The sequence below is a fragment of the Bufo bufo genome, chromosome 3, assembly GCF_905171765.1.
Source record: "Bufo bufo chromosome 3, aBufBuf1.1, whole genome shotgun sequence".
In the NCBI taxonomy this organism is placed as follows: domain Eukaryota; kingdom Metazoa; phylum Chordata; class Amphibia; order Anura; family Bufonidae; genus Bufo; species Bufo bufo.
The window spans coordinates 80,306,511-80,323,082 of record NC_053391.1 but is presented as its reverse complement, the minus strand read 5'-3'; the positions used below and the strand labels follow the sequence as shown (position 1 = coordinate 80,323,082).

The window sequence follows — 16,572 nt, the reverse complement described above, 5'->3', positions numbered from 1 at the left end:
AAATTGAAATGGACAGCCCATTTAGGCAAATCAGACCAGAATCTTTTTTTTTTTTTTATTTGCTTATCTCTACTAGCCAGGATTTACCTACCATTCCCTGCGTAACGCTCCAAGAACCTACAGTATGCTGCTTCAGTTTCTACAACAATACCGTCTGTGGTTCTACCTAAACAGCTTTAGATTATTATAGGGGTATTACAGTGTAAACCCAGTTTCGCAGTATTATTTTTAGAATACTTCACTTTAATGTTACATATTCAGTAAAGTACAAATGTGCAGATCCAAGCAAAATAGTTTTTAAAGACTTATCATGACACATAAAACACAATCTCCTAGTCTTAAAAGCAGCCAATAACAGCAATGAACATTTAATCCGATATCTGGATTAGAAGAAGAAGATACCATTTTTCCCACAAGGATATATTTAGTTAATGGCAAACAGTCAACTGTGAAACAAAAACCAAAGTAATTTTGGCTAAAAGTCCTTTCATTTGTTTTTCCTAAAACTGCAACAGTATAAATGGGTTCTCCTGAATGTTCCCAGGTATCCTCTCACCTGACGCATTATTGAGGCAGTCCAAGATTTATTTTATCGTTCGGTGCTCATAGGGACTGCAGCCCAGCTTTACACAGATTGCGACTGACGCCTATAGATTGCAGTCACAAACGCTGCGTGCTCAGTTCTCAAATAGAATAGCAGAATATTGTGGAACAGTAGCAGCGCAGTAGAATAATAGAAGCTTTGGATGGAGTATGCAGAATCGTAGGACATTTCGAAAATTGAAGGAAAATGGGTAACAAGCCTAGAAGTTCACTAAGGGCAGACTTTAGAAGAATTTCGCTCAGCTCTTGATACTTTAATTGGCTCAGGGGTTAGCATTGTTGCCTTGTTCTCCCATATTTGTGTGGGTTTCCTCTAGACAGGCTAAAAACATACTGACAGGTCAAGTTTCACACTTGCCCAAAGCCTAATAATAGGCAACACTTCTTAGTCTGTACGGATCACTATTCAGCAGTCATCTTATTTTTATCACAAGCAGGATTCACAACAGATACCACATATATCGCATTTTTCGCCCCATAAGACGCATTTTTCCCCTCCAAAAGTGGGGGGGAAATGTCCCTGTGTCTTATGGGGTGAATACTAATGAGTGATTCCATTATGAAGGCGCTCATTAGTACAGGAGGAGCGGGAAGCGGTGAAGGCTCTGTACTCACGCTTCCTGGTCCTTGGCTGTCGGCTGTGCTGTAGCTACACACAGTGTGAGGGTGCTCTGAGGCCTCACGATTTGTGTGTGAGGTCATAGCACAGCCACGGTATAAAGATAGAGCGAGCTGGAGATGAGGAGCGGCGGCATCTGGAGCAGGAGAGGTAAGTGTTTTTATTTTATTTTATGTGCTCTGTGGCATGGGGGCTGATGAGAGGCATATGGGGGCTGATGAGAGGCATGGGGTTCTTATCTAAGATCTGATTGGGGGTCATTCACATTGGGGTCTGAGCTGAGGTCTGATTGGGGGGGTCTGATCTGAGGTCTGATTGAGGGACTTATTAACATTGAGGGTCTGATTGGGGCTCTGATCTGAGAACTGATTAACATTGGGGGTCTGATCTGAGGTCTGATTGAGGGACTTATTAACATTGAGGGTCTGATTGCTGGTCTGACCTGAAGTCTAATGAAAAACTTTTTTTTCTTATTGTCCTCCTCTAAAACCTAGGTGCATCTTATGGGCCGGTGAGTCTTATAGGGCGAAAAATACGGTATGTCACAGTATCCACCATTCACAATAGGCGATATCACAACTTTTCTACTCCCTTCTGACCTCTGCACAGATCAGAGCATGTCTATGGTGTCCATGGCCAATGGTGGCTGCTGTAACGCTTCTCTCTAGATGTTGTCAACAACAGCTCAAAAAAAAGGATATCTGGTGTTAAGTGGCAGACAAAATACAGAGGTGATACATTCCTTTTAAAGCTTTTCTGCGTGATCCATCTTGTAAAAATCCCAGAGAACAGGGGTTAACATACTGCTGATCCATTTAGTTTACGACTGCTGACTAATGGGGTGAGGCTTATTTAAGGGGTGGGGTTAATCTTTTTGTCCTGATGCAGATATGGTTGAGGGGGAAGATACTACTGCAGCTAGCAGTCTTACAACCATGCAAAAGACAATAAGGAGGAGTAGGAGGACCATGGCGGAGCTCCCGGGACACAGAGAGAGAATATTTATTTATATATTTATCATTTTTCATTGTAATATGGTACAACATAGGAGGGAGATTGGGGGAGGAACTGCTGGGATATGTTTATTTTTTTATATTCTGTATTTAGTTTTAGGGTACTGACTGGGTGATAATCTGTGCACAGCATTGCAGAATACCTTAGAGCTATATAAATAAGGGGTAAGAAGGTTTTATTTTAGTAGAAACTGTTCTTTTTTGTTATGGAACATATGCATGTGTTAAGTATATGCTTTATTTCTTACACCTTTGTTCCTCTCTATCGTACATTAGAACATTAGAATTGCACGTTATGCAGCTATACTGTATTTATTTCCTTATTACAAGACTGTACCGTTTCTAACTATAATATTGAGGATCAAGCCTTGTCACCTGCTATATAGTCTCGAGCCTTGCTCACTTTAATACGTGACTGCACAATTTTAACTTTGTTTAAAAACTAATTACACAGTTGTCAGTAAAATGACAAAGCTTGCTGCTTGGGAAGTGACCAAGTTCAATAGGGCTATTTGATGATGCATTAGTGAAACAATGATGCTTTCCCCCCTAGAATTTTTTTCTGCTAATACAAGATAAGTAATTTAGAGGATTTTTATAAATCACAGACAGGGGCAGATTAGCCATAGACCCTACAGGGAAATTACCTGGTGGGCCGATGCACACGGGTCACCCAAGACCTCCTCCTGGCCGCGTTCTAGGTACATAACACCAGGCTATAGTTACTAGAGAGGGGTCGTTGATCCAGGGAGTTAGTCTGATTGCCTGATTAGAGTCGGGAAGGAATTTTTTATTCCCCTAAAGTGGGGAAAATTGGCTTCTACCTCACAAGTTTTTTTTCCCTTCCTCTGGATCAACTTGCAGGATAACAGGCCGAACTGGATGGACAAATGTCTTTTTTCGGCCTTATGTACTATGTTACTATGTAGATACTCTCATAACTAATTAATGCTAAGAGCATAAGTACCTGATGCTCCTAGCATTAATCAATGGTCTCAGATGCAAGGAGCATCTGGTACTTATGCACCTGGCCAGCAATCGCAGGTGCCCTCCTGAATTCAACTGTATTACCATCCTCAGTATGGGCAGTATATTATGCTGCACTGTGGTATTTGGTTCTGCTGGGGCGGTATTTTGCGTTGCACTTCAGTATTGCTGGCTGGTCCTGCCTACTTGCGGCTTGCGTTGGCCCTGCTTACTTGTGTTGCCCTGCCTTCTGTAAAGGACCACTTTAAGTTCCCAGTCTGCCCCTGATCACAGACATTGGTGACATATTTTTAGGAGGGGTCCATCGGTGTCATATTGTTAGGAGGGGTCCAGTCATGTGAATCTTGCCAATCACTGTACTACAATGGCAGCAGCATCAGTAAAGCCCCATGCCACTTGGTTCCTTGTCGGCCCATCTCAAATTTTACTGGGTACCCACATGGTTGACCATATACCCTGTAAAAAACCAAGTGACGTTCGTTCTGGTTAAACCCTTCCTCTCCTCCATAGAAAATAGTACCTCACATATAGCCCCAGAGACACAAATGGTACATAATGCCCTCACATTGCTGTCTCTATAATCTAGACAGAGAGATATAGTTATGTATTTCTATAAATTTAAGGATTATTGAATGAAAGGTGTTTGAACCACTTCATCTTCTTCTTTAGGAGACCGGTAACCCAGCACAGCGGGGAGCATGTTACTCTACCACTTAATGCAGAAGAAGGTAGACCAGAAGGATAAACAGCGGGGGGTGCTACTAAAGAGGAAGATGTAATGTATATAAAATAAAACAAGCAATCATTGTATTAGGCTACTTTCACACTAGATCCGTCATGTATCTGCAAAAACTCTTCCGTTACAATAATACAACCGCATGCATCCGTCATGAACGGATCCGGTTGTATTATGTCTTGAACACCATTAAAAGATCTGTTTTCTATTGTGCCAGAGAAAACTGAGCCGTTTTGCTCCACTTCCTCAGGCGGACAGCAAAACGCTGCAGGCAGCAGCGGAATGGAGACTGATCGGAGGCAAACAGAGCGGATCCTTTTCCATTCAGAATGCATTAGGGCAAAACTGATCCGTTTTGGACCGCTTGTGAGAGCCCTGAACGGATCTCACAAACGGAAACCCAAAACGAGAGTGTGAAAGTAGCCTTACATGTACAGTGGGGGAAATAATTATTTGACACCTCACTGATTTTGTAAGTTTGTCCAATGACAAAGAAATGAAAAGTCTCAGAACAGTATCATTTCAATGGTAGGTTTATTGTAACAGTGGCAGATAGCACATCAAAAGGAAAATCGAAAAAATAACTTTAAATAAAAGATAGCAACTGATTTGCATTTCATTGAGTGAAATAAGTATTTGAACCCTCTAACAAAAAAAGACCTAATACTTGGTGGAAAAACCCTTGTTTGCAAGCACAGAGGTCAAACGTTTCTTGTAATTGATGACCAAGTTTGCGCACATTTTAGGAGGAATGTTGGTCCACTCCTCTTTGCAGATCATCTCTAAATCCCTAAGGTTTCGAGGCTGTCTCTGTGCAACTCTGAGCTTGAGCTCCCTCCATAGGTTTTCGATTGGATTAAGGTCCGGAGACTGACTAGGCCACTCCATGACCTTAATGTGCTTCTTCTTGAGCCACTCCTTTGTTGCCTTTGCTGTATGTTTTGGGTCATTGTCGTGCTGGAACACCCATCCACGACCCATTTTCAGTTTCCTGGCAGAGGGAAGGAGGTTGTCGCTCAGGATTTCACGATACATGGCTCCGTCCATTTTCCCGTTTATGCGAATAAGTTGTCCTGTGCCCTTAGCAGAAAAACACCCCCAAAGCAAAATGTTTCCACCCCCATGCTTGACGGTGGGGACGGTGTTTTGGGGGTCATAGGCAGCATTTTTCTTCCTCCAAACACAGCGAGTTGAGTTAATGCCAAAGAGCTCTATTTTGGTCTCATCAGACCACAGCACCTTCTCCCAGTCACTCTCTGAATCATTCAGGTGTTCATTGGCAAACTTCAGACGGGCCTGCACATGTGCCTTCCTGAGCAGGGGGACCTTGCGAGCCCTGCAGGATTTTAATCCATTGCGGTGTAATGTGTTTCCAATGGTTTTCTTGGTGACTGTGGTCCCTGCTAATTTGAGGTCATTAACTAACTCCTCCCGTGTAGTTCTAGGATGCTTTTTCACCTTTCTCAGAACCATTGACACCCCACGAGGTGAGATCTTGCGTGGAGCCCCAGAGCGAGGTCGATTGATGGTCATTTTGTGCTCCTTCCATTTTCGAACAATCGCACCAACAGTTGTCACCTTCTCTCCCAGCTTCTTGCTAATGCTTTTGTAGCCCATTCCAGCCTTGTGCAGGTCTACAATTTTGTCTCTGACATCCTTGGACAGCTCTTTGGTCTTTCCCATGTTGGAGAGTTTGGAGTCTGCTTGATTGATTGATTCTGTGGACAGGTGTCTTTTATACAGGTGACTAGTTAAGACAGGTGTCCTTAATGAGGGTGACTAATTGAGTAGAAGTGTCTAACCACTCTGTGGGAGCCAGAACTCTTAATGGTTGGTAGGGGTTCAAATACTTATTTCACTCAATGAAATGCAAATCAGTTGCTATCTTTTATTTAAAGTTTTTTTTTCGATTTTCCTTTTGATGTGCTATCTGCCACTGTTACAATAAACCTACCATTGAAATGATACTGTTCTGAGACTTTTCATTTCTTTGTCATTGGACAAACTTACAAAATCAGTGAGGGGTCAAATAATTATTTCCCCCACTGTATATTAAAATTACTTCTTTTGAAGGGATCATTGCATAGGAAAACTCTTCTTGACAAAACCTCTTTAGGTTTGCCTGGATTGTTTCTTTAAGCCATATGCATGGTCTTTTAATAATATTACCTAATATATCTTCCAGAATGATCAAATCCACAGTATTCTCAATATAATAGAAATTGCACTGGCAATGTTTGATGGCACCAGTTCATGCTCTGGAGTAAACAGGCCAGGATCGGTAATCGCAAGCAGAGCTCGCTTATTTCCAATTTCGCTTTTAGACCGATGATCAGCAGTTGAAATATCTCCATATTTTCCAATTAGGGGTGTTTTTCTTTATGAAATATGTATTATTATTATGGTTGTGAAAAGGCATACAAGTAACATCTGTGCCCAATCATGACAAATAAAAAGCCATTACCCAGAATCTCCCGTTGCCAGAATTGTGGGAAAATGCTACAATGAGCGAAACGGTTTTATGAGAAAGAAGGTCAACCAAATGGCAATACAGAAAAGCAACAGTCTCAGTCATTATGCCAAATTAAACCGAATAATGGACTTTATTAAAAATAAAAAGGAAACCTGAAAATACGTACAATATTACAGTTTTCAGTTTAGACCTCAATTGTGTAACAGAATCACAACAGAGGCCAAACTACAAAATGATGCCAAAGCCACTAAACCAAGAATAAACACTAAAGCAGTCTGAAAAAATACCTCAAAGCAAATACATGAGCAAGCGTGCCTCTGACATAACTTCAGAAGACTGATAACTTCAGCTAAACAGTGCAAGACAAACCTTGCTAATACACCCTATGAGAGGTATGGATGTCATAGAGGATGTTACTTGCTCAGGAGGACCACAGCTGCTAAGTAGGAGCATCTTCCATTCTGGTAGACCCAGGCTGTCTATATACTAAAAGGTCAAACCATTTATTTGAATGACTGGTATGTGAAAAACGCTCCCCCGCCATCCCCTTTAATAGTTCAGGACAATTTTTTGTATGTACTTATATCAATGTACAACTAACATTAAAGGGGTGTCAGAGTTATGTAAAAAAAATATATAGCACTGTAAATCTGATGGCCAGCAATATATACATAAGCTAAGCAAGTTTTAGGCAAAAAAAAAAAATCTATTTCCTCATTTCCCTGGTTCTCTTCTGGCCCTTTGTTTACCTGTAATTACAACAATCTCAGGTTTTCCTCATGAATATTTGTGGGCGTCAAACAAGACTGCCCATCCTCCTGCTCTGCAAAGGGAGTGAATAACAGTGCTGCCCTGAGTAACATGTCTGCCTGCTGGGATACTCAGCAGCATGTTGTATGTGTAGGACTACACTGATGATACACATAGGATCTTAACCCTATCTGTTCTTGTGCAATGCTCTGCAGAACTCATCCAGTCTGTCAGCATTGTGTGTCTGCAGGATGAAGAGGGAAGATCCTGTGCCCAGCATTTGTCTCTTCACTCCCTGCAGCTGCAAAGCCTCCAGCCCTGAGTCTGTGCTGCTGATCGTAGAAGGGGTTAAACTTTCCTAATGATTCAAGTGGAAAGGAGACACAGAGCAGACGTAGTCAGTAGTCAGCACAGTGACATCAGAGCAGGGAAAGAAGATGACATCACAGGTCATGTGAAGCTCGAAATCTGAGAAAGGAGACACTGCAGATGAAGGAAGTGAATTGTAAACTCCTTATATATGATTAGTTAGAAACATACAAAGAACAAAAGAATTACTGGGACAACCCCTTTAACTACTGAGAACCAAAATGAATTTGTGACATCTGTGAGGTAGGAAGTAGCTAGTTGTTCCTACTATTTTGGTTACCGATTTGCAGCTTGGGGGATAACAAAGTGAAAATAAATGTAAGCCATGGGATTTTGAACAAATGCTGACGGCAAGGAATGCTGCTGCTAGGGGGGGACTGTTTGTATAAATGTCTGTCCTAGTTATAATGACTGGTCAGCAGGGGCGGACTGGGAACTTAAAGTGGCCCCATTTGGTAGTCGGGTCCAAATTGAAGGAAGGCAGGGCCAGCAATACTATATTGTGGCACATTATACCACCCCAACAGAGCCAAATACCACAGTCCATCACAGAATACTGTCAGCAGCACAAAATACATCCCCAAAAACTTCCACTGGCCGGCCGTGAGGAGGGCTTAGGCGGACCCCTGGGCATTGGCCCATCGGGAAATTTCCCTGTAAGGTCTATGGGCAATCTGCCCCTGGTGGTCAATCTGCTCATCATCGATATGGTGTATCCATGCAGAGTCCTTTATGTGTCCCATTAAAGGAGAAAATAAGCAATTTGTCCAACTAGGCTAAAGCTGCCAATTGAATCTAGTCATAATAATTTTTTTATCTATATGTAAAGTTGCAAAATAAAGTAATTGAACCCTTTGAAATTAACAGGATTACTAAAATATGGCTTTCTTAGTCACAATTCTAAACAAATAAAATGGTGGAGACTCATCAAGATTGGTGTTCCCATACGCCAGTCTTGATCTCCCCGTGCTGGCATGAGATGTGCCTAATTTATTAAGAGGTAGATGCCTCTTAATAAATTAGGCAATCTCTGCCCTGCCATGCGCCAGAAACGGATGTCTACGCCAGCTAGGGTTCGGCGTAGACTTTAGCTATAACCTACGCCAGTTTCTGGCGTAAATTAAAGTAAATCTGGCAGGCCGCTCAACGCCCTGTTCCCGCTAACGCCTGCCCCTTTTTCTCCACCACTGCAGGAAAGACGTTATTTGTGACTTTTTTTATGCCACCGTAAAGAACTTAGTAAATGTCCCTCAAGGTAACTAATCTATTAGCACATCATTAACACACAAACAATTGCACCTTTGATGTCTTTTTATTGGGCACATTGTGTAAAAGTCCATAATTCAGGGTGAAAAAGTATTTAATAAACTGCAGATCATCTTTGGCAACAATTACATCTTACCAAACAGTAGCTATCAATAAGATTTGCATAACATCGAGGAGGAATTTTTGACCATTCTTCTCCGCAAATGTGTTTCAGTTTATCAACATTTCTAGAATGCTTTGTGTGCACTGCCATCTTCCGGGCATTGCACTAACCTTAAGGTTATAGACAGGACTTTAGTTGTCGTGTTGCATCTCCCAACATATGTTTAACTTGAGGCCATCAACGTTGTCCTTACATTTTCTGATACAGCTTAGAATTATTGTGACCTAAGTGAATGCAAGGTGTCCAGGCCACGAGACAGCAAAGCAGCACCACACCATGATTGTTACTCTACTACACTTCACAGTTGGGATGATGCTTGGGTGAGGGTATGTAGTATTAATCTTAACAAGGTGATTTAAATTTGTGATGAACAGTTTAGCTTTCTCTTATCAGTCCAAGGAATATTTTCCCAGCAATGTAGAGCATCCAGGTGGCTTTGGGAAAACTTGAGACGACCAGGCACCATGGGGGCTCAGTGGTTAGCACTGGTGTCTTGCAGCGCTGGGGTCCTAGGTTTGAATCTGATCAAGGTCACTTGATCTGCATGGAGTTTGTATCTTCTTCCCAAGTTTGAATAGGTTTCCTCCGGGTACTCCGGTTTCCTCCCCCATTTCAAAAACATACCGATAGGAAACTTAGATTGGGAGTCCTATCAGGGATAGCGTGATTCAGAATATGTCAGCGCTATATAAGTGCATAAAATAAATAATGGGCTGAAATGTTTTTTGTTTTTTTTTACTGCAGCAACAGCTTCCTTGGTGGTGGCCTTCCATGAACACCATTCTTGTTCAGTATTTTTTAAAGAATGGACACATGGACAGAGACACTTGCATGGAGTCTCCTGTAGTTCTTTGGGTTCTCTCTCAACAGGATGCCCACTCCTAGGTAGAGTAGCAAAAGTCTCGAGTTCTCTTGATACTTTGTGTAAATATGTATTGATGTACTTGCACATCTTTATAAAATTCTATATCCTTTTTGAGCTTCACTTGTCTCTATAACAATCTTTCTTAAGAATAACAGATTTATCAGTAACCAGACTTTGTGTGCCTTTACTTAATGGGCAAAACACCTGTGAAGCCCAAGCCCAATCTCATCTCCTAAATTGAGACAGTTTTTGCCAATTAGCGCTAGAAGCAGACACTGATAGTACCACTTTTTGTGTTTTCTAAATTAGTCTTTAATTGTGACTTAGATGACAATAATACCACATTTTATTAATAATAATCCAAGCAGGAATTAAGGTAATTTCAAGGGGTTTTTCTACTTTTCCTTGCAAATGTATATGATTCTATAGATCACCTTTAGCAACAGCGTCTACCAAAATATCTGCTGTCTGGTGAGCAAATACAACCAAAGAATTTTATTCTACATATTACACCTATGTTTTAAAATGAAAACCAATTATGCCTCCCTCCTGTCAGGAGATAATTCAGGGGAGCATGGTGGAGACCAATTAGATGTATTGTGTCCATGACTTCCATTATTTGCATTGGGTGTCCCATTGTAATACTTCAGTGGTGCTATTTAACTAATTTCCCTCTGTTAGCCTAATGTGATCTAATAGGGCACATAACAAGGGATAGTATAAGACACATTAGCCATTTAATATTGTATATGTAAAGGAAAAACACACTATATATATATATATATATATATATATATATATATCACTTTCTATACAAGACTGTTTTAACATTTGGGTTTTGAACAGAGGGAGGATATACCGATGTATATATATAGTATTTATATAATCCCTTTTTGTCAATGGAGGCTTCTAGAGGAGACATTTTGATAGTTCAAACCCCATATTAATTTATAAATGTATTTTACAATACATTTATGTTCACACCACGAGAACAAAAGGCAATAATGAAAATAGCATATAATACTATGTGGAGCAGCATAGCCATATTTCCAGAGTGGCTGAAAAATAAATATGTTGCTGTCATTTAAAAAATGCCTGACTTTATTGTTTGGCAATAGAAAGGAACAATAAAGCAATAAAGGGAGTTATGTAGAAATAAAGAAACAAATCATGAGCAACTCATTTCGCCCTAGAACTGCCTTGTTCCCAGTGATTTGTGCAGCTACAGTACGAGCCACATGGCACTGTGCCCACAAGGCTGTTTATTAAAATTAACTTCTCTTACTGCACTGCCTCCTGGGTTACTCCTTCATGCTTCTGGGTAAAGACTTTTTTATTGAATGAAAAAAGAAATGTAATTAGTTGCCTCAGTTTATGTACGTGCCAAGGCTGTAGGGATAAATCTGTGCTTAAGGATAAGTCTGCACTAAATTGTTTAAATGTAGGCGCACACTGCTGTGACCTGCGAGTCTGCCCTGTGTGCTTGTTGTTGGTCGGAAGCTTAATTTTTGCAGTTCATTCCAAGAAATATTTTTTTGTGGCTGGAAACAGATATCAGTGTGAAACATTTTGCATCTATAAAAAATAATACATATATTTAAAAAAATAAGAAAAGTAAAAAAAAAATATCTAAAAAAAAAATCTAGAAATTACCATATGGAGCACGTATATGGAAAATCATGCAAAAGTGAAACCAAAAAATTACGGTATATACAATAGTAACAAATTTGATTATAAAACAAATGCAGCTTTTTTAATTTCTCTCAAAAATGATTAATAATATTGCACTAAAATAAAAATAAACATTAACTGAATATAACATTTAAAATTTTCTTGATTTTTTATTTTTATATTTTTACAGTATTTTAATTTTACGGTATTATAAATTTTTATTTCCCCATTATACAACACAATTTGTTCGCACTTTTGAAACACATTTCATATTTTAATAAAAAATATATTTTATAAATAAAAAAACACTTTGGCCTAATGGTCTCCTTTCTATATTTTTGAGGGCCATATTATACTCCCTCTTCTGCTTTTAGGGGATATGCTTCGACTTCATATTATCGACTTTCATATTATCTTGAATATCACAACATTATCTCCTTTATTTGTTTGGACCATTCTGCCTCTGCACTTTACTGTGCATCACATACCGTATGTCTGTCTTGGATTAGTTTTATCCGCTTGGTCATATTGCTGTATTTGCAAAGAAAAGAATCCAATAAAAATAATAGTAAAAACAATAATAATGCAGTATGTAGCGCATTATCTTTTTATTCCATATTAAAGCAACTACAGCAAAGTAGAAGCTGTAAATCCACAAAATGGATCAATCTTTATTAATGCTAAATTATATTTAGCATTACCTAGCATCTAAAAGCACTACTCCTTTAAAATATACGTGAAAGTATCCTAACTTCATAATACACCATTATCTTAAAAAAAAAAATATAACAATATATAACCAGATGCCTTCCTCACTTAACACTAAAATATATTTTTGCAAAACTAGCATTGCTCCTTTTCCTTTTGTTCATATGCAACATTTCATAAAGTCCTGAATACTCTTTGGAATGCAATAAAAACTGTTCACAAATATCAAGTGTGTCCCCCCTTTCCTTTTCTGTACGTCTCATCATTCCTGAAGCAAAAAAATTATAAAATTAAAAGAAAGAAAATGTACTTAAAAATAAAGCAGGACTTATAAATAAAGCAGGACTATAAAACTCAAGTACGAAAAACATAAAAAACTAAAAAGAAAAAAGTATGACCTGAGATAAAATAACATCTCATAAAAAAAATGCATACTGACTAAATCAATTAGCCCATAGAGTCCACTTCCCGGTCGCCCTGAAGCACGATTTGCCAGGCTTTATCTTGAGGTGATGGGGTATAGGAGAGCTCCTTAAAATTAGGCAATGGTGGTTTATATGACCAAATATCAGACAGCCATATAATAAATGTAATACAAAAACCCTGCGTAAAAGTTAAAAAATAAAAAGTATTCTATACTCAAAAATAGTAACCAGTAATTTTCCATTTATATAATTTATTTTATATATAGTTATAATATAAAATTCCAGTTGGGACTGAACTTCTGAGTGAACATAAATGGTTTATTTTTCCATCATAAGGAAGTGATGAGAGCCGCTGCCCAGATCCAAACAGTTAGAAGTTCTGGAAATGTATACAATGGATAGGGTGCGGTTCAGAAACCCATTGCCAGAATACCAAAAAAGATACTTCTATAATACTTGCTGACTGGGGCAAAACACACTTTATTATTAATGCATGATTTGCTTTTCTCAACAAAAAAAAAAAAGTTTCTGAAAGTTTTGGTTTGTAACATGAGAATCCTTTACCAGATATATTCCACACACAAGTCTTATGGCCTATGCTCAGACTTGGACCTTGCTCACAACGTGCAGGCACATCTGCAGCAACAGATTACGTTTTTATTGAAAAGGAAATAAATTATTAATTAAAAAATAGTTCTTGGAAGGACCCTGGCATTAACTAAAACAGGAAAGTGCACGGGACAAAATGAGCAAATAATATGATCTTTTGGAAAGGACTGAAGTTTAGAAAAATCCATAAAGTGGAAACCTAGGTTAGATATTAGATAGACAGATAGATAGATAGATAGATAGATAGATAGATAGATAGATAGATAGATAGATAGATAGATAGATAGATGATAGAAAAATAGAAACATAGATATGAGATATATGATAGATAGAAAGAATGATTCATAGACAGAAAGACAGATATGAGATAGATATATGAGAAAAAGAAAAGAAAGAAAGAAAGTGAAATCTACATTTAGGTATCATCTTAAGTGCCAGTAACCAAAATAAAAGCTTCTTCTGGCGGTGGTATGGTCAATGTTACCGCTAACTAAATCCTGATTTACACCCCGCATTGTATGTGCATGAGACATCCACAGCGCGGCACAGTAACAGTAAATGCATGAAATCAGCACAGACTGGAAGAAGATGCGAGGTGTGGGGGAGAAATAGCAGGAAGGAAAGGAGAAAATGACAAGCACTGAGACCTCCATTATTAAAAGATGAGCCAAACCGACATGACAGTCTATTTCCTAGCCCTGGAAATTCAGGCTGTACCGTACATCTGGGCCAAGACAGCATTAACTGTTACTGGATCTTTTTGCAGTTAAATTTTTTCAGCACATTGCAGTAAGAAAACGTAGACTGAGCATATATGTGTGTGTATAGATAGAGTATTAGGTTTACTACTATTATCATTTGTGTATTTGTTTGCTCTCTAGTTTGTAACTTTTAGTTATAGTTGAGCATCTTTCCTGGCTTCTTCACCTTTCTTCTTATTGCCCTTTCCTATACTCTACATTTATCGTTTTCCATTTTTTACAAGGAAGTAACTAATCATTGTCAAAAAGATCCTGCTAGGATTAGGAGAATAATTAGGGAATCCTGCAAGAATCTGTGGACAGAACCCTAAAACAATAACGACTGTATTCTCCTCTTGACAGCTGTATAATGGTGGAGCACATTTGTTGTAAAACCATGTGTTAAAGGATTTGTGGAAAGGCCAAAACGTCTGAGGCTTCAGCCTTATCTGTTTTATCATTGTACCACAATGGATCATTTTAGAGGATCTGTCATAGGAGAACAACTTCATACGGATGTGTGTACTACGATGGTGCTAGAATACGAGCTCCCATTCACGGAATCCAGGGTTAGTAGCCTCATTCATACACTGCATTTCACTGTACCAGAAAACCGATACCTTACTTGAGTGCAATATGGGGTCCCTGTACCAAAAATGCCCAGTTATTGCATCTCTAAGATGGAGCAGGTATCAATTGCAAGAAGCAGTATCTCCTGCGTAGGACTGGGATTCTGTGGGCCCACCAGAAAAAGGATTCTGAGAGCCCATCAACCATCTCCATGGAACATGTGCATATCCATTGTAGATGGCACAGAAAAATGAATTAACCTTGTACATCCAGGACATATCATCACTAAGGTCATCACATAAGAAGGAGAGACTAGTGACAAATAATTGCCTCCAATGTCATATACAAATGGGCTTGTCTTCTACTGGATATTTAGGGACCATTACTGGTTGAGAGCCTGGTTGACCAGAGGATGCTCTGGTACTCCGAGGTCGGTCCAACCTTGTCCAGTTCATGTGAGAACAGCCTTCCATACGCAGTGGAGCCAGTTCCTTATGACCGATTCCTTAGTACATGTCAGTAAAAAAAAAAAAAAATAGTAATTTCAGTCAAAGCCTAGTATATGTGAATAAAAAAAAAAAATAGTCGCTCATTTACATTGCAAGAAACATTAATTATTACCTGTCTCCTGACAAGACACAATGAAACACTCATAATGGACTTGTCACCCGCACAGAGATGAGGCAGCCATTTGTGTGACAAGTCTATCCGTTCTGGAGCTACCCATGAATTTACTGAATACTCAGCCATTCAGAAGATGAATGCTGGTTCATCTGACAACATAACAATCTCCATTATGAGAACATGGGAGGCCCTCTCTACTACTGGCCTAAATCGCTTTTCCAAACCCACATAGTAATGTATAAACTGATTTAATTAGTGGGGATCTGACGTTCAAGACCCCCACGGTCGCTTCGTTCTGTTCATCTACGGGGGTCAGAGCCCTACTGCTTAAACAATGATTGACTATCCCGAGGGTGCCTCCTGTATACTTTAAAAGGGTTATCCAGGTTTTAAAATGTATTAAAATATATTTGATTGTGGGGTTCAACTCTCAGCACCCATGACCATCAGCTGCTTGAAGGGGCCGCGGCACTCCAACCAGTGCTGTTGTACACCAAACACCATAACTTTTGGACCCCAATTATTCTACTCTTCTATCCCTTCCTCCCCCCACCTCTCCTCAATCGCTCTCCTTAAGGGGTGAGAGCACAGGGAAAGGTAGGGGAGCGTTCCCGTCATTGATACATCAGACTCAAACAAACAATGAACCCAGTGTTCTTTCAGTGCTCCTACTAACCAAACACAATGGCACACTAGTTTTTGTGCCATTTTTGCGGGCCCACAGACACATTGTATGGATGGCCATGTGGAAACAAAACAGTCCATAGCATCTCAGAACTTGGATCTCATTGGGAAAAAAACTACAGTAGTGTGTAAGATATTAAAGGGCATCTGTCAGCAGATTTGTGCCTATGACACTGGCTGACCTGTTACATGTGCGCTTGCCAGTTGAAGGCGTTTGTGTTGGCCCCAGGTTCATATGTGCAACGGGGGCATTGCCATTACTTCTAGAGGCTCTGCTCTCTCTGCAGCTGCTGCCACTTTGATTGACAGGGCCGGGCATTATGTTATCATTTCTTGCTCCTGTCAATCAAAGTGCAGAGAATGTGGCAGTTGCAGAGAGAGAAGAGTCTCTAGGTGTAACGGCAACGCCCCCTGTTGCTCCTAGAGGCTCATTTGCATATATTAAAACATCCTTTTTCTCAGTAATGCAGACACATGAACATGGGACCAACACAGATGCCTTCAGCTGCCAAGAGCACATGTAACAGCTCAGCCAGTTTCAGAGGTACAAATCTGCTGCTAGATGTCCTTTAAGTATCAGCATTTATATAACGGTTGTATATGTAGCAATCATATCCAGCTCCAAAACTTTGGGGGCCTTTAGTCCACCTATCCTATAAGCAAGAAAGGGAATGCTGCAAGCAAAACACCTAAGGGA

General features: G+C 39.7%; 1 protein-coding gene across 2 annotated transcripts in view; it reads right to left on the bottom strand.

The window, feature by feature from the left end:
- Positions 1-16,572, bottom strand: part of EPHA3 (EPH receptor A3) — a 371,911-nt gene that overhangs the window by 330,079 nt on the left and 25,260 nt on the right. The gene's annotated exons all lie outside the window — the stretch shown is intronic.